Source organism: Lynx canadensis, chromosome F2 (assembly GCF_007474595.2).
Source record: "Lynx canadensis isolate LIC74 chromosome F2, mLynCan4.pri.v2, whole genome shotgun sequence".
Classification (NCBI taxonomy): domain Eukaryota; kingdom Metazoa; phylum Chordata; class Mammalia; order Carnivora; family Felidae; genus Lynx; species Lynx canadensis.
Genome location: NC_044320.2, coordinates 76,300,390 through 76,318,783, shown reverse-complemented (window position 1 = coordinate 76,318,783; position 18,394 = coordinate 76,300,390). Strand labels below are relative to the sequence as shown.

At 44.6% G+C, this 18,394-nt stretch overlaps 1 protein-coding gene across 1 annotated transcript in view; it reads left to right on the top strand.

Annotated features, from left to right (window-relative positions):
- The first annotated feature begins 1,600 nt into the window (after positions 1 to 1,600).
- Positions 1,601 to 18,394, top strand: part of LOC115506398 (oxygen-regulated protein 1) — a 51,990-nt gene continuing 35,196 nt past the window's right edge. Inside the window, exon 1 of the mRNA XM_030304384.1 lies at positions 1,601 to 1,712. The gene's annotated coding sequence lies outside the window, so the exon portion shown is untranslated. The remainder of the gene's footprint in view (positions 1,713 to 18,394) is intronic.

Here is an 18,394-nt window from a genome sequence, read left to right as displayed (position 1 = left end):
AGCCCTGAAAAAGAAGAAAACGCTGACATTTGCAACAACATGGATGAACCTGGAGGACATAATGCAAACTGAGATGAACTGGTCACGGAAGGATAAATAATGTGTGATTCCACTTACATGAGGTAACGAAAATAGTCAGCTTCATAAAAGCAGAGGATACGACGGTGATTGCGAGGGCCTGGGGGTGGGGGAATGGAGGGTTGTTGCTCAGTCATTATAATTTCATTTATGCCAGATGAATAAACGCTAGAGATCCTGGTACCTCACAGTACCTAAAATTAACATATTATACGGTGCACCCCAACATTTAAGAGGGTAGATCTCGTGTTAAGTATTTTTACCACGAAACAAACACAAAGCAAAGGGAAACAAGGGAACGTTGGGAGGCGATGGTTATGTCTACTCCCTTGATTGTGGATGGTGGTTTCATGGGTATTTGTGTACGTCCAAACTCTTCCAGTTGTACACATAAACATGTATAGCTTCTTGTATATCAATTATCCTTCAATAAAGCCATTCAAAAACCCCACAGAATAATACAAGGCCTTCAGCCAGGGGTTCTGGTGGCCAAAATGAAGGTAATGATGAGGACACGCGATCGGGTTCAGTTATCTCCTTCTGGGTCTCCACCTCCCCGGGCTGCTGGCATTCTCAGCAATTGCTCTGTCTGGTGGGAACTGACACGTGGTTGTTGAAAGAATAGGGGCGCCTGGGTGGCTCAGTCGGTTGAGCGTCCGACTTCGGCTCAGGTCATGATCTCACGGTCCGTGAGTTCGAGCCCCGCGTCGGGCTCTGTGCTGACGGCTCAGAGCCTGGAGCCTGCTTCGGATTCTGTGTCTCCCTCTCTCTGACCCTCCCCCGTTCATGCTCTGTCTCTCTCTGTCTCAAAAATAAATAAACATTAAAAAATTAAAAAAAAAAAGAAAGAATAAGTGAACAGTAGAGATAATACGTGCATTCGGTAATCATTTAGTACAAAAAATACTGACTCGCGAACTCTTTGAAATCAGACCTTTTTTTTTTTTTTCTTTTTTTTCAGACACATGCCTTAAATGGAGCAGGTAGTTAACAAACATCTGTTGAATTGAACCGACTCACTTATTATGGGGACTTGACCCGACTTCCCGGTGTCTAAACTAAAACATACTTTTCAAGATAAGTGTTCAAAACATCAACTTCAAAATAAGGTAAAATGCTCATACGCTCATATGCCAAATTATATTCGTATGCCACAAAGGATCTATTGGTTAGAAAAAGGAACAAAATCGGTTATTTTGTTGACCATTTAATAAAATTTAATTTTATCTAGGTTATTTTATTGGACATTATAGGCAACTGGAAAGACCAGGGAAAGCAGTGATGTGTGCCAGAGTTTGTAATGTTTAAAAAAAATCAGAATAAGAGCAGTCTACTCACTGATCCATAGTAACAGTCCTGAATCTCACCGTAGCTGTGTCCTTGGTCATTGCGTGGTTTGGGGGTTATGTGAAGTGTTTGCTGTCGCTACAGGTAACACACGGGACAATGCAAACATCGCTGTTTCCTTTGACCCGCACAAAACAAAAGCCAGGTTTACTCCTAAGCTGCATCTCAGCAACAGGATGCCACACGATGCCAAGCCCTTGGCTCTGAACGTTCCAAACTGAAGCCCTCTTGGTTAAGACCTTCTGGAAGCAGCTGGGGACTTTCTACAGACGCTTTGGAAATTACAGGTAAAATACGTGATTTTGTTTTTTCCTGCTCTTTTTTTGGGGGGGGGGATGGTAATTAAAATTTAAGTTTTAGAAAACCTTACTAGGTGTTTCAAAGGGAAGATATCTTTCACTTCTATTTAAACACAGAAGATTGCTTAATGGTGTGGAAAAGATGTCAAAGATGAGTACAGGAAGCAGGAAAGGCCTGAGCTAAATAACGTCTAGTCTTGGTTACTGTGGGGGAGGTGAGTGAACTAATTTTTCTCGTGGAGCATTTTTGCAGATGTTTCTAAGATATTCTAGTTTTGAGAGGTTGCTTGGACACTTGTTCTTAAGTTCAAGAGCCTGTGGGCCATGCATGGCACCTGGGAGATGAGCCCTAAAGCCCTGGGGACACTTGGAGGGTGTTAGGCAGAGCAGTAGCAGGCATAATCTTAGTTTTAGAAATAACAGCTGACATTTATTGACAACAGAGGCAAATAGGAGAGTGGCTCACAGTGGGGCGGGACTCGCTATATGCCTGAAGGCCACTTAGGAGGCTCTCGGGACAGTCTAACACGGGATGACAGAAATGAGAAGAACCACATCAAAGAACAGGAAAAGAATAGTCAGGGAACGAGACGGAGTGGGGATATATTAGGGACTCATGCAGTTTTTCACGTTCAATAAGTTAACACTCAAGCTGCAAACGTCTTCCTCGTTTGTGGAATGGGTAGACTGAGAGGAGAGGCACAGACGTGTTAGGGCAAGTTCACAGGAAGGGGGATCACAGCACGTGGGCCCTGAGCTAGAAGCCCACCCTCCCCCCTCCCCCGGGCGTGTGTCTGCAGGCAGGTGCCTCAGAGCTCCTTACATCCGTACACTAAAGTGCTGCCTGAATGTTAGATATTATCTTAGATTTTTTTTTCCTTATCAGTTCAAGAGGAGGTTTGTTTGCGTTTCGATGAGGTGACTAGCTGTTCTGACTGCCATGGAGCTGGCAGGAGCAACAGGGGACACACAGGGTCCCCCAGGCTCAATGCATTTGCTAGGTGCGCAGGCGAGAGGTTCCTCCTACCTCGCTCAGTGCTGTGTTCCCTGTACCCCCTCCCTAGCGAGAAGAATGTGGCTGGTCCCCGAGGTCTCTGCACCGAGGCAGGGTCCAGTGGCTCCGGCTGAGAACACCTGCTCCGAGTCTCCCAAGCCTGCGTGAGCTATTTCACTGCCACCTTCCCGTTTCCACCTGTCAACTGAGAATAGGAAGGGCAGGGCTGTGGAAGGCCACCACCTACAGTGCTTAGCACATTGCGAGCACACAACATACAAACAAGTAGATCTTACTTGTCCTGGATCTGACCCGCGGACTTCATTTGAGCTGGGAGACCTGCACCGTCTGTAGCATATTTGGTGTCATCCCGGTGTGGGTGGCCGTCAGTAGCTTTATGTGGGATGGAGCGGGAACCTCCAGGTGGGGATATGGGTACATGGCTGGCTCTCGGACTCCCCTGAGGATTGGCGACAAGGCTACTCGGCAGCCCCAGGAGCCGTGACAAAGATCTGGACACTAGAGAGATCGGAGCTGATCTCCAGAGGACCACACAGTGACATTGCCCCGGCAGGGACTGGCGGTAGGAGTCGAGCCCCCTTACCCCGTAGCCTGGCCTCATGGACTGAAAAGCCAGTCCAGGTAAACCTCCTACTGCTAAAGCTTCTTAATAAATCCCCAATCGCCTCAATTCGCTTGGTATATTTGAAATTAGTGGCATAATACCTTCATTAAAGCACACTATGAGATCTCTCTCTTCCTTTTGGACAACCATAATTTATGTGTTTAAAATTTGTAACGTGGATTCTGAGTAGGCTCGAAGTGATTGGTAAATTACTTGCCATCGACACCATAGTAACAGGTGTTTCCTTTCTGTTTATATTTGCTGTATTCAGTGTCTTAGAATAATTTAATAGCAACATAACGTAAAAGCCAAACAGCACCCTTAGAAACTTGTAAACACAGGGCGCCTGGGTGGCTCGGTCGTTCAGCGTCTGACTTTGGCTCAGGTCACAATCTCACGGTTCACAAGTTCAGGTCCCACATCGGGTGAGCTTGAGACCCGCTTTGGGTGAGCACGAGCCCCGCTTTGGGGGGGCACGAGCCCCACTTCGGGGGAGCCCCGCTTCTCTCTCTCTGCCCCTTGATCCCTTGCACGCTCTCTCTCTCTCTCTCTCAAAAAAAAAAAAAAAAAAAAAAGAGAAACGGAGGCTGAGGCATTACTACAGCTGAGGGATTTCTTCAGTACAAGGAAACGCTAGAGGAGTTTGGCAGGCCTATGACAACTAGTCAAGTCAGGCAGGAAGTGAACAGCACAAACCATTAACTTATAAAAAAGTGAGTTGTGGCATTTCAGATGTCAGTGGTGTATAAACTCCACCCACTGGATTATTTTATTCCAGGTTGATTTACTTAGTCACAAAAGAATTTTAGTAATTATAAAACAGAAAAAAAGATCAACAAGAGGTATCATTGCTAGAACATTCTATGAGCACACCTCTGCTTTCTATGCACGGTTGGTGAATGCCGAATTCCGATTAATTATACATCTTGCTAATATATGAATTAATATCAGAATAGCATACATGCAATACCTGTACTTGAATAATGGAAACACACTCAAGTGCAAATGAAAATAATTTTTGTTTTCCCTTGAGAAGGTGTTTCAAAATTTTATAGCATTTCAAGGACATTAATATAAATATTACTTATTGCAACAAAGTACCAGAGCTAAGAAGGTCTATGACATTGGCTGTCAAATGAATGGATGGTCCCTAACTTGTCTAGAGAAAGATGAGGTCCTTACAGTTAACATTAAGTAATTTAAAATGAATCCTCCTTAAACACTCAGCAGCTTTTCTATTACTCCAAGGATTCAAAGCTCAGAATTTCAAATTCCTTGTCTTATGTCATATGTAAAGCTAGTGAATATGGGTGTAACATTTTCATGCCCATTAAGAAAACGAAGACTGATGGATGCCTGCTTTGTTTCAAATAGTTGCATTAGTCACATCTCAAGTTCCTTGATGTTTGAGACAAGGCTTTCCCAAGGAGCATATCGAAATGATAACATTTGTTTAGGATACATACACTAGTCTCTAGAATAAGTTAAAAGAAACATTTTTAGTAATATTAGGGGGTGGTGAAGTGTTACTAGTAATTTATAATTATTCAGATTTCAATATGAATAGATTAAAACAGCATTTTCAGAGTAGATACCACACAGTTGGCGCCTTGTTCAGCACAGAAGAGAAAAGGTCTCTGAAGGTTTTGTGCAAAGAACAAGGGGTCAAATGCCTTCTGTTTCTACAGGCTCTGCCCTGAGTGAGTGCTGCAGGCTCGTCAGGCAGGCCGGCCACACTGGGGCATCCTTTACCAAGACCTGGAAGGCCCAGGTCTCACAATACTCAAGATATCCCAGTTATAATTGTGGTCTCTTTCCCTTAAGTCTACACCCTGTTATCTTCTCCCCAGGTCTTACCACCCTGATAGGGAAGGAAATCAAATCTAAAGAAAGAATGAGGAGAGCGTAATTCGTTTCCTCCTAAGGCCCAGAACAGAAGGTCTAGCCCTTGGGGTTGGCTCTGGCTGCTATGGGGCTTCCTAAGGAGATCAGAGATTGGGAACGGGTCAAAAGGGAGGAGGTCCGTGGCCTCTTGTCCCCTCAGTCATACTGGAAGTCTGGATTCCTGAGACATGCACACTTGTTGGGAAGGGCCTCTCAAAGAGAACTGCAGGGCAGGAGACGGTCATTTACCTCCTGGGGTCTCCATTTCCATATATGTGATGCAGATAAAACACCTCTTTTGTAAGGTGGTTTGGTAATTAAGAACCCAGCACATTTTAAATGCCTTACAAGTGTTAGGCATTATTTTTAGACACTGAAATCTTCATTTCCTGGCCCCAAGGACCACTCATTTGCCTAACACATGGAAATAGCAGAAAAGGACCAATCTATAAACAGTCTAATTGAAACGTTGGCCATTTCATCACAAATGTGGGTAAATGCACCTTGAGGAGCTACCTCAAGATATGCTGATGTGATTGATTTGGTGGCCCGTGCATGGCTTTTCTGCACAGAGATGTTAACTCTCTTCAGAACATTCCAGGCCAGGTCTCCTGTGGGTGGGGCTTGGCAGCTTTCATCCCTGTCCTGGTATTCTTTTTTTTTAATTATATTTTTTAGTTTGTTTGTTTATGTATTTATTTATTTGAGAGATAGAAAGAGAGAGAGAGAGAGAGAGAGAGAGAGCAGGGGAGGGGCAGAGAGAGAGGGAGTGAGAGAATCCCAAGCAGGCTCCACGGTGTTAGCACAGAGCCTGATGCAGGGCTCGAACTCATGAACTGTGAGATCATGACCTGAGCCAAAATCAAGAGTCAGATGCTTAACCGACTGAGCCACCCAGGTGCCTCCGTCCTGGTTTTCTTGATAGGGCCGGTCAGCTCAGGGAACAGATATCCTTTGGGATTTACAGCAGTGGTCTTCAACTTGTGAAGGCCTGTTTTCTTACTGTAGGCTTCTTTACTAGAAGGATTTCTCCTATCTGGTCATGATGGAGTCTGAATGCCTCCAAATGCCTGGTGCCTGTGCCACGGTTTATGACAAAGGTGGGGTGTAGAGTCTGGAGCCCGAGTCTGGCCTGGGTTTGAAATGCACACCCACGGTGCAAACATGGTGAGCACCCAACTTCTCTAAACCCAATTTCCTTCTTGGTGACACAGGGAGAAGAGTAGGATTGGCCTCAGGAAGTGGTCATCGGGTCATTCTTCCCTAAATGGGCATGATGGGAGACAGTTCACACAGTCCGTGGACAGAAGACTTGTGGTTAAGGGTTGGAGAGGAGCCTAGCCTTCACTGTTACCCTCTGTGGGCACAAAGCTGGGCTTAGAGGGCCCTGGGCTCTAAACACGCGTGACTGCTTCAAGGCTGTTCAGGGCCTTTGGTTAGCTAGGCATCTTCTGTATTAGTGTCGTAGGGCTGTTGTAATGAAGTGCGGTGGACTGGGTTGTTTAAGAAACAGAAATTTATTGTCTCACAGTCTGGAGACTAGAAGTCCAAGATCAAGGTGTCAGCAGGGCTGGTTCCTTCTGAGGGCTGTGAGGGGGAATCCAGTCCATGCCTGGTCCTTGTTGGCAATATCTGATGTACCTGGACTTCTAGAGTATCACTCCAATCTCTGCCGTCATTTCTGCATGGCATTCCTCGTGTGTGCGTGTGTGTGTGTGTCCAAATTTCTCCTTTTTATAACGATACCAGTCACATAGGATGAAGGGCCCACTCTATCCAGTATCACCTCATCTTGATGAATTGTATCTGCAATAATCCTATTTCCAAATAAGGTCACTTTCCGAGGACTGTGGGTCAGGCCTTCAATATATGAATTTGGGGGGTGAGGACAGGACACAATTTAGCCCATCATGCCTTCCCTTTTCCTAATGATAATCTTTTACTCCTTTCAATACAAAATTAATCGATGTTGTCCTGATAAGAGAGGTAGACAGGAAGACTTGAATCCCTACTTCAGAAGGCAGTGAGCTTCCCCCAGGCTATCCTAGAGGTAGGTCAAGATGCTAAAACTTAAAATAGGTCCTATGTATTCCGCCTTCCAAATCAAAGGAAAGTTCCCATATCTCAGGTTGTACTCTCTGAGGAGAGTGAAAGACCTCACCTGGCAAAGCCTCACCCCTCCTATTTCCTTCCCTGCTGTGGGAAGGATTGGCCAGAGCAGGTGCTGGTCAGATTGGAGCCATTCAGTTCGAGCATCTCCGTCCAGTGGCTGCCTTATTCCGCCTTACTCATTAAGAGCTGTCCTAGCTCAGTTAGGTTGCCTTCTCCTGTTTGAGCTGAGTTTTGTAACCCAAGCTGGCCCCAGAGCGCTGTGATCAACAGGCAGTAAAGAGCCAGAGCTGAGCTCAAAGCCACATCTATCTCCCCAGACCCTGGCCTCCACCCCACTTGTCTGGAAGTGAAATCGAGAGAAAAGAGAAGAGATTTAATGCTGACTAATTATTTACAAAGGGCTCAAACAAGCAACTGCTACAGGCCACAGAGACAAAACCACCTCACGAGGCCAGGGAAGGTGTGTTGAACTTGACCGAATGGAGTAGGCATGTTCACAGGGCCCCAGGTGCACCCTGTGGGGAATGCTGAGGACAGTGCTCTTGGTCCTGGACACCCCCTGGTCAGCCTCTGCTGGGAGCCCTGAGGGTGGTGGTGGGGGGAACCGGAGCTGACCAGCCCCTCCTGGCTTAACCTTGGCCTTGGGTGTTCCCTGCTTTTCTTACACATGGTTTGAATACTTAAATCCCTGTAGCTCAAAAGGCAATCTGGCCTTTGCTTTTCCAAAGATAAATCTTAAAGGAAAAACTCTTCAATGTAGGCAATTATTGTGTCTCCTTACGTCTACATGCCTGTTTGACATATTTTTGTCAAACTTTGCTTTAGTCACAGAATGTACTATTGTTATTCATCAGTTAAGGGCTTTAGACTTACAGAGGGATGCCTGCACTTGGCAAAATGAGTAGAGAACTTCCATTATATTCTGGTAAAAGGGCCAATTTAATATGGGCATCAATATCGAAGCAATTTTTTTCTTTTACAGTTCAGATCCAAACACCCTTCAGGAAACTACAAAAGGCTTTATTTTAACAGCATAATTCAAAGCTTATCAAGGTCACAGACATTTCACTTATTATCAAGAGGCTTCCCGAGGAAAAGTGAAGTAAAAATATAGGCTTCCAGAGCTTTACTTTTTAACAGGTAGGATGGAGAGGGAAAAATGTTCCCACTGGTTTTGAGGTAATTATTTTCAGCAGAATGGTCTTTCAATGCAGAAAGCGATGGGAAGCTAGACCTCCCTTTGTAGATACAGGTGAAAAAAATCCACTCTGTGTCGGAGAAGAATCTGTTTTAAAGTCACGGATTTGAGAACGTTTCATAAAATTTCGGGGTCCCTTGAGCATTTCTCTAAAATCTTTAGAAGAAATGTTTATAGTCAGTGTGATCTATTTGTGATTGCTTCAGTAGATCAGGCATTGTCGAAATACCCAAACTATTTACTTTTTGTCTGTATGTGTGTATTGGGGGTGGGGAAGGTGGAGGGAGATTTGTTTCTAGAGTAATGCCTGGCAAATAGCAGGTGTTTCTCTCAGATAATTTCTGTTGCACATAACCGAAACGTGAAAAATGGACTTAAATGTATTTCTTTCTTCCTAAAAAATGTGAAATACAGTCCAGGGTTGATACGGTGGATCTGGAATGCTGAGACTCAGAATTCTTCCATCTTTTCATTCTGCTGTGGCTGACTCGCATTCCCTGGATCGCCTCATGGTCCAAGATGGCTGCGAAGCCACTGAACCACATTTTAGGACGTGAAGGAGGAAGAAGGGGGGGAAAAAGGAACCCCTCCTTATTAATGCGTCTTCTTGAAAGAACCGTACAAGACTCCCGCTTCTACCTCAGTGGTTAGAACAGTAACGTGGTCCACAGGTGGCTACAACAGACACTGGGAAATGTGCTTGATTCCTTTTACCAAAAATAAGGAAAAAATGGATTTTGAGATACAGCTAGCAATCCTTGCTATAGAGCTCAAAGAATATTTGTTTGATTGAATTGGATCAATTGGCCAGAACTGGTGTACATGAGATATTTTGTCGGTTCATCTTCTCTCATGAAAAACTGGGTAGGAAGCTTCTTATCATACCTTGCAGTGTGGTAAGTGTGGGGTTTGGGAGAGAGAACACTGGTCCTGAACAACATTGACTTTGACTTTCTGTGGGCAAGGACATTGGAACCCTTGTGCTCTCTTGTCCTTCAAGAAGTTGGGTGTGAACACGAATAGTGTGAGACAAAGGCTTTCAAGTTCCATCAGGTGAAAATCAAATGCTTTGAGGGTGAATTGGATTGATCTGACCTCTCCAGTTCCCTCCATACAGTCAGCACATGGGACGAGATCTAGGGAAGACCCCAGTTCCCTCACGCATTCACAGAATGTTCTCATCACTCTTCAGAAACAAATTCTGCGGGTATTCCGTGTTCTGTGTCTCTTTGCTTTCGTCTTGTTTAAGGTACTTGTCAAAGTGTTCTTCGCTATTTTCAAATAAATCAGCAAGCACACAAATAAGAACACAGTTTCTCATAGGAACCTAATGGCCAACACTTGTTGAAAAGGAAACCTGGGTTTGCGGTCTAGATTAAGTAATGCGTGCTTGTTCATAATTTCAGTTCTCAGCCTGCTAAACTCCATTGTTAAATAGGAAACAGAAAGAATGCCATCAGGCCCAACAGAAATCCAAATATAACTGAAGTCTGGCACATCACTCATGATGCGAGTCTTGAAGGTAGGGTTGCTTTGAAACTTGCGCTATTGTTGCTGCTGTGAGCGTTACCTCCTTAGCCCTGTGTGGTCTCCACGGGCTGTGAATGGCGGCTGTCACTATATCACGGAGGATGTGTTCACTCCGTCACTTGCCAACCCTCCATTCCGCCCTTTCTGGCTGTCTAGGCTCTCCCTTCCCTTGAGAAGGGCGGAGAGTGTGAGCTCTGTGCTGGTCCTGCCTGGAGCAGGTACACCACCTCCTCCTACCCACCTTTCTTTGTTGGTAATTCCTCACCCTCACTCCTTTCTCCTTGTTTGCTCATGGAAGTCTCCCCTGGCCCACCGACTAATCTAATTTTCCCAGGGCAGCTGCTGACTTTCCACAGCATGCCTCACACTTGTCATGACTTGTTTAGAGCTGATCTTCCCTGGGAGACTTGGATTCAGGGTCACGGGGATTGTGTCTTCTGGTTCATGGCTCTAGCGCATGTGTTAGCTTGGTGCCTGACACATAATAGGTGCTTAGTGAATATTTGTTCGTTGTCTGGCAGATGCAGTCCCTCCCCCCCATCACCATAGACAGGTTCCCAGGGCCAGGCATGTACTCAGAGCCTCTGTCAATGACTACATAGAATGGAGGTCTTGGTCCCCAAGGCTGGTGAAATCGATCTGTTCACTCCCTCCCTTTTCAGATGAAGCAATGGTTTTAGTTTCCTGGGTCTGACAAACAAATTACCACAAACTGGGTGGTTTAGATGAGAGAGTGTTATTGTTTCCACAGTTCTGGAGACCAGTAGCCCAAGATGAAGATGTCAGTAGGGCTGGTTCCTTCTGAGAGCAGAGAGAGAGAAGGATCAGTGGCCTGCCTTCCTCCTAGCTTCTGGTGTTTGTTGGCAATACTTGGTGATCCTTGGCTTGGAGAAGCATCACCTTGATCTCTGAGTTCATCTTCACATGGTATTCTCTCTCAGGACATGTCAGTCTCCGTATTTCCCCTTTTTATAAGGACACCAGCCATATGGGGTTAGGGCCCACCTTAATGACCTCCCTTTGACTCCATCATCTGCAAAGATCCTGCTTCCAAGCAGGAAGCAACTACCGAGGGCTAGGAAGTTAATTAATGATCTTTTGAGGGGGACACAATTAACACATAGAAATGACTCAGTTCACAGCACATTGTCCCCTCCGTTGAAAGATGATGCTCCTGACTCACCATTTTTGGAACGTGGGGTTGGGTTTTTTCCCAAGGTCTGGTCTTATTTGTTATCTTTTGTGAGCAAGAACAGTAAGACAGAGGAAAGCTTGGGTTATAAATTAAGGGGTTAGTTCACTCGGGCAATGGAGCTTGTTTGCTAGGTTTGGAAAATGGTCTTCATGTGGTGTTTTCAACGGATTGTCGTTAGACCTACTTGGCTGCATGTCTACCAAGAAGTGCGGTCACGGGAGTTCATTTATTCCCATGGATCAATAAACAATTATTTAGAGAAAGTGACTTTGTCAACAATTTAATTAAAGTCACCCAACCTTTGAAATGAGAAGTAATTCCAGGTTTGCCACATATTAGCTGTATGGCCTTAGGCAAGTCACTTAATTGTCTGGACATCAGCATGCTATCTGTAAAGCATGTACTGGATTAGGTAACCTCCAAGGACCCTCCTGACTGGAACCTTCTTGGGATTACGTAGTTCTTTTAGTGTTGAAAGCAGAAAAGTGCTCTAAGGAATTGGGCTGTGCAGAGTATAAAAAGGAATCAGTTGTTAAAACACATTTCCGATTCATTAGCGTAAGTAGGTATGAGGTGGTTCCAGCCTCAGCGTAGAAGGAAAGGCTTGGTCCTTGCCATCATCCATTTTTCTGTGCTCGTTGTCCACTCCTTGCAAGCAACAGACCAGCACACAGGACACATGTCCTCTGCTAACAGGGCACTATTCCCCTGACCCACCCCAGTGGTCACACACTGGTGGGTTTGTAGTGTCAGAGTTTGCATGGTTCGACTGTGTCATTTTCATCCTCAAAATAAGTAATTTTCTAAGGAGTTATTTATACGCGTGTCCGCTAATGTATTTTAGAACCCGATCAGAGTTTTAGTTACTTGTTACGAGGTACAACTGAGCCTTTGAGGTGTCTGCACTCACTCTTTATCATCTTGGCATAAAAACTTCTGCTAATAATAGCATCTTTACTATAAACAAAGATCTTTAGATGCTCTGTCCTTCTATTGTACCGCCTCTTACAATGCTCAATGTATCCTAATCCCTTTTCTTTATTTTGTCATAAAACTGTGACCCCTGATTGCGGGGAGGATACAAAGTAGACCAGCTGTCTAAACCGTGTTTGGATAAATCAGTCATCACCCTCCTTTTTTCCAACAAAAATGAGACATAGTGCCTTGAGTGAGGCGTAGACCCTACTTTCCATTCGGTCTTTCCAAAGCAAACAGAAAAGAGGCGCAAATGTCTGCTAACTGTGCTGTGTCACCCGTGTGGGCATTCAGTTTTCAGGATGCAGCCATCCTTACCGTGAGCAGAGAGGGAGGCCAAACTATCAGTGTTTTGTCTCATTTAACACTGAGATAAAAAATAACATCAGGAGAAAGAGAATTGATTAGTGAACTTATTTCTAGTTTCATGTTTGAAAAGAATATAGAGTTTGATATGAAGTCAGGGAGACAAGCTCTCAATACAGCAGCCTTTCCCTCAAATTTGAGAATGCCTTGAGTTACAGTTAAGTAGTATCTAATTTCAGAGCTTTACTTTTTGCAAAAAAAAAAAAAAAAAAAATTCCCCTTGACAACAGTATAATGAGGCGAGGAGTTGATTTACAGCAACATAACAATAAAGTCAATCATCGAAGTTTTATCCCAACATTTTACATTCTGTGGTAGGTATCAGTCACTAGGTGAGGTGTTGAGCATACATGGTATTTAAAAAAAAATTTTTTTTTTTAATGCTCATTTATTTTTGAGACAGAGAGAGACAGAGCATGAACGGGGGAGGGTCAGAGAGAGGGAGACACAGAATCCGAAACAGGCTCCAGGCTCCGAGCTGTCAGCACAGAGCCCGACGCGGGGCTTGAACTCACAGAGTGCGAGATAGCGACCTGAGCCGAAGTCAGCTGCTCAACCGACTGAGCCACCCAGGTGCCCCGAGCATACATGGTATTTAAAGCAACACAACCTTATGGGATTAGAACAGCTCCGATTTACAGAGGGAGAAGACAACACAGAGGGAGTTCAGTAGTCTCCTCAGGTTCATCCAGTTAGGAAACAGCATGCCCAGGATTCATGCATGGAGCAGGGAGCAGGGCCATTTGACTCAAGCCCTGAGCTCTTTCCAAATATTCTGGGGCCCCAAACAGGGGCCTGATTGGCACAATTGGGGCCGGTGTCACACAGCTTTGCAGGTGAGGGAATCTGACGACTACAAAGGCCTTGCTCGGACACGGACTCCTACGGCATCATTATTGCGATGCCATTATTCTAACTGGTGGAGTTAGAAGGAGGAGGGCTGGAAGCAGGCACAAAGGGGCATGCAGAGGTGAGGGAAGCAGTTCCTCAGAGTACTTTTGGGAGGAAACAAAGTACGCACATCATTACGATAAAAGGGACAATACGAGTCCCATGAGGAACTGTGAAATAATGATCCTGAGAGTCTAAGGAGGGAGAGATCCTGGTAGCAAAACCCATTCTGAACTCCACTCCACCGATGACCACGGACGGTAGTGGGCTGCATCACTGGGGAGAAGATAAGGAAAGGCATATTTGAGGACAGGGCACGGGGATGGTTCTAAAGGATGGTGAGGGTTTTGGTATGAGGAAATTCAGGTGGGAGATGGCCTTCAAAGCAGGGGGAATGATATGAGAGAGGCATAAGGGTGGTGCTACTGTACAAACAGAAAAGATGCTACCGTAGAATAGCATCATTTGGGACAAGTACTGGAAAATGCAGCCCAAGGTTCGTTAAGACTGGGGCCTGGGAATATTCCAGTCCAGGGACTTCAAACTCAGTCTCATGGTTCTCCATGGAGCCTAGGACCGGGCTTCAGTGAGTCTGTGAAGTTCTATTTGGAACTTGGAGAATGTGTCCGTGTTTCAGTTATCTATTGCTGCATAACCAACCACTCCAAAGCAAATTAAAATCGGAGGGACCTGAGACGGCAATTTATTATTTCTTATGATTTTGCAATCTAGGCTGGCTCAGCCAGGAGTTAGAACTTTGCCCTAGAACTCCAACCAGGCGTTTGGGGTCCTATCACCTATTTTCAGGCTCTTTCATGTTTAATGCCTGTCTTTCTGCCAAGAGTTTGGAGAAACAGCTAACCCCATCCGGAGGCTCCCTGTCAAAGGCCACCTTGGGGGACGTGTCCACAATTTACACGGAAACTCCCTTTGCTGTCAAGTACAGAACTTCTACAAAAGGGCGGACATCAGTTTGGCTCAGTGTGAATCAGAACTTTCTTATATCTGGAGCTAACTTGTCCTCAACCAGGGAGCCCTCCACTTTTAGATGAAGTGAAGAAGGGGATGCATAACTGTGACTCAGGGATTCTGCAAAAGCAATTCCTTCACTCTAAGACGATGGATGGTCTTAGGACGACCTGAATTAGTTGTTCCCTAACGTAACAATGCTATTGAGATGCAGAAAAGCCACTGAGATGTCTGGAAACAGCGGGGTACTTGATCACTGGAAGCATAGAAGATGTCCATTTCCGCAGCATCATGGTTACCTAACTGGTGGGAGAGTTCTTTCTTGCCCTGCGGGTATGAGCAGAGAGGACGACACCGCTTTCTCAATCACTCACACTTTGCTGCCTTAGAAATCTCCCAGCCCAAGTGCTATTTACATATCCTAAGGAGAAAAGAAAAAAAATGAATGAATATGTCAGACTCTTACCACTGATTAAGGCTGGTAATCAGCCTTGGACATCTGCTCGCTTAACAACTTTATTAGCAACCACAGACTGTATTTGTACTTCTCTTGCATTGCTTAAGGACGACCTAATTTACATTGGGCCTCTTCTCAGGCTTTAAAGACATCCTTCAAAGGTATGTTAGATATCAAAAGAACCTTTGACAGCTTGTGTTAAAAAAAAAATGATGTCACGTGGGTCACAAGGAAGAGATTCCAACCTAGGGGTTCCCATTTTGATTTGGGACCTGAGTGTAATAAATTATCTTTGTCATAGAACGTAACAGTTCTGGTCATATCCCAAACTGCAGGGAAAATGTTAGACGTCTGAAAGCAAAAACACCAGGAAGTGATTTATTTCAGGACAAGAGTTAATCTCTTTCCACTTTGGGTCCGGAAATTCATGGGCTTTGTTTCCTAGATAAGACTCCCTACAGCTCTGGCCAACAGGAATAAGGTGGTGAGGCAATCCTAGGTGTGGACAGTGTTATCAATAGCCTAGGGTTAAATTTGATAGCTATTTCTGACAACCAGGCTTGATTAAATTCATCAATCAGAATATGCTTTAGATTTCTTTATGATGCCGATATTTGTAGTTGCTCTACTATTCAACAATTTTAAATATAAAACAAAAGCTTTAAGAGAAAGCTATCTGAGTAATGGGAAGAAACTATTTTTGGTGTAAAAAATGTCAGTTGTTTATATGTGACTTCCATGTAAGGGAGAAAATGCTACTGTCATTATAGTAACTGAAAGAAAAATGTTCGAAATAATGAATCTGCACGCCAAGTTTACGGTCTATGTGGTTTTCCTTTTATGAATAATTACTTTTTTGTTTGTACAAAATAATGAATAATGTATTATTAAATTCACATGTTCTTCCCACATGGTAAGTATGTTATGGAGCAGTCACATGTGTTGCGAATTGCTAAGTGTTAATAATTGTGGCTAACACGATTTCTTGGTGCTATGTTACTTCATCTCTTTAAATCCTCAAAATGAAATTTAAGGCAGATATGATAACCTTATTGTAGATGAGGAGATAGAGGCTTAGACTGTGTGATTAGCCAGGACACAGAGCTAGAAAGGGTACAGGTGGGGCTCAAATCTAGGTGTGTCCGTTGTCAAACTAGGCATTTCGTCAATGTGCTCCCCTGGCTTTTCACACGGTACATTGATAACCTCAGACTTGGATAAATTCCATTGGTGAGAAACTTGGTAGACATTTTCACACAGGAGAAGTTGGAAGCAATGAAGTATTTTCTAATTATAGAGTGAGAAATGGCTCAGAGAAATCGAGTAATTTCTTAAAGGATATTAGTTGACAAAAAGTAGTTGAAAGTTTACAGGATAATTCTGTATTTCATGTCTTTTGCCTTGGATTTTTGCTCTGGAAGTGAAATGTTTTATTTTGTAATTTTAAAAAATATTTGTTTATTTTATCTTTGAGGGGGGGAGGGGCAGAGAGAGAGGGACACAGAGAATCCCGAGTGGGCTCGGCGCCCCAGTGGGAAGCCTGACGCAGGGCTCGAACTTATGCAACTGTGAGATCATGACCTGAACCGAAGTCAGATGCTTAACCGACTGAGCCACCCAGGCGCCCCTGGAAGTGAAATATTTAAAAATTTCTAACAAGGGTCCCATGAGGATGTGGTTCTTTTCAAATAAGAATACATTATGGTTTCACAAAATGAGTTGCTCTGTTTTGTTTTTTTTGTTTTTGTCCGGTGGGTCAAAGGAAGGACTCCAGCATTTGTGGCACAGAAGACACTGTGCTAAGCAAGTTACTTCATTTAATTCTGACAGCACACTGGGGGCTGGGTGTTAGTGTAGACATTTTTCAGCTGGCAAAACAGTGTCAGGAAAGTTAAGTGCCTCAACACAAGTCGTACACGCTATAAGCCACAGGGCTGGGATTTGGACGCATGTCTGCCTCATACCCTTCTTAGAATTCTATTTATTGTCCCTTGAAAAATGAGGGAAATGAAATCATTTCCCCAAATAAGCAGATTCTTAATTAACCTTCCAACTGTTTTTGTTCCAACGCTTCATTCTGAAGGTTGGATATACGGTCAATGAGAGTTGCGACTCGAAATCTACAGCAAGTTTGAAGAGCTGTGTTGGTGTTGTTGTTCCGAGAACTGCCAATCTAATCAACATAGCTTTTGTCTAGGAAAGGGAAGTCAGGGGCTTCAAGTGTCCAGATTTCCACTTGCGTTATCGCAGTAGACACACAGCTGCAAATCAGTAACTACAGACCGGCTCCTTTGATGATTCTCCACATTTCCCTCCAAATGAGGGAGAAAAGTAAGAAAACTGATGTTGAGTCTAGTCAGCATGTTTTACCCATAAAGATTCAAGAAGCTGAAACGTAGGATCGATTCTGAAGGCTGAAGAGCTTGGGGGCATTAATGACTCACCTTCCTGGGCAGATGTGCTCCTCCCTGTTGCAAGGAAGGCTTTGCTCACTCGTGTCGTATCTCCATCCTCTGTCAGTCTGGGGTGTTTGGGTTATCGAGTCAGCTGCAGGAATGAGTCCTACTATTTCTCTTGGGGGCTGGGGTAGCTTCCTTAAAACACCCGGTCCCATAAGTCTGTTCAGACCCTGATTCAAAGCCTTGGATAATAGATGGGGCCCCTGGGTGGCTCAGTCCGTTACGTGGTGACTTCGGCTTAGATCATGATCTCGCGGTTCGTGGGTTCGAGCCCCACGTTGGACTCTGTGCTGACAGCTCAGAGCCTGGAGCCTGCTTTGGATTCTGTGTCTCCCTCTCTCTCTTTCTCTCTCCCGTTTGCTCTCTCTCTTTCTCTCTCTCTCATAAATACATAAAGATTAAAAAAAAATTAAAGCCTTGGATAATATAGATCCAGGATGCCTGAAGCCACCCTACAATGACCAGCAATGAAAATGTGCTTGCTGAATATCAGTGGTTAGGGAAGGTGGGAACTTTAGACTCCACTCCCTACCCTGGCATTTCCCCCTCGCCTTCGAGTCTAGGTTCCTCTTGCCCACAAGTTAACTCCGTTTACCAATCCCCTCTTCAAAATGGGTCTGCACGCACGGACCTACAATATTCACCCACTTCTCTCCGAGCCTGTCTCTAGAGATAGCTCTTAGAGGCAGCTGATGTCCTAGGAAGTGTAGTATTCTGCTTCTTCTTTACCCTCACATGCTGCCTGGAACCGGACACGCCTTCTGTTTGGATTTGGAGAGCCCTGGATCAGGGCTCAGCATACGGCGGCAGAAGAAGCAAGAGTTCGAGCCAGATGAACTTAACGGAAATATTGGCTCCAACGTGCATTTAACTGGCCATGGGACCCAAGACAAGTCTCAGCTTCCTCATATGTAGAAGGAGATGAATAACTGCCGTGCAGGGTTGTTGTAAGCTCAGAGTCAGTGCGTATAAAGCACCTGCTTTAGTGACTGGCATGTATTAGCCATTTGATAAC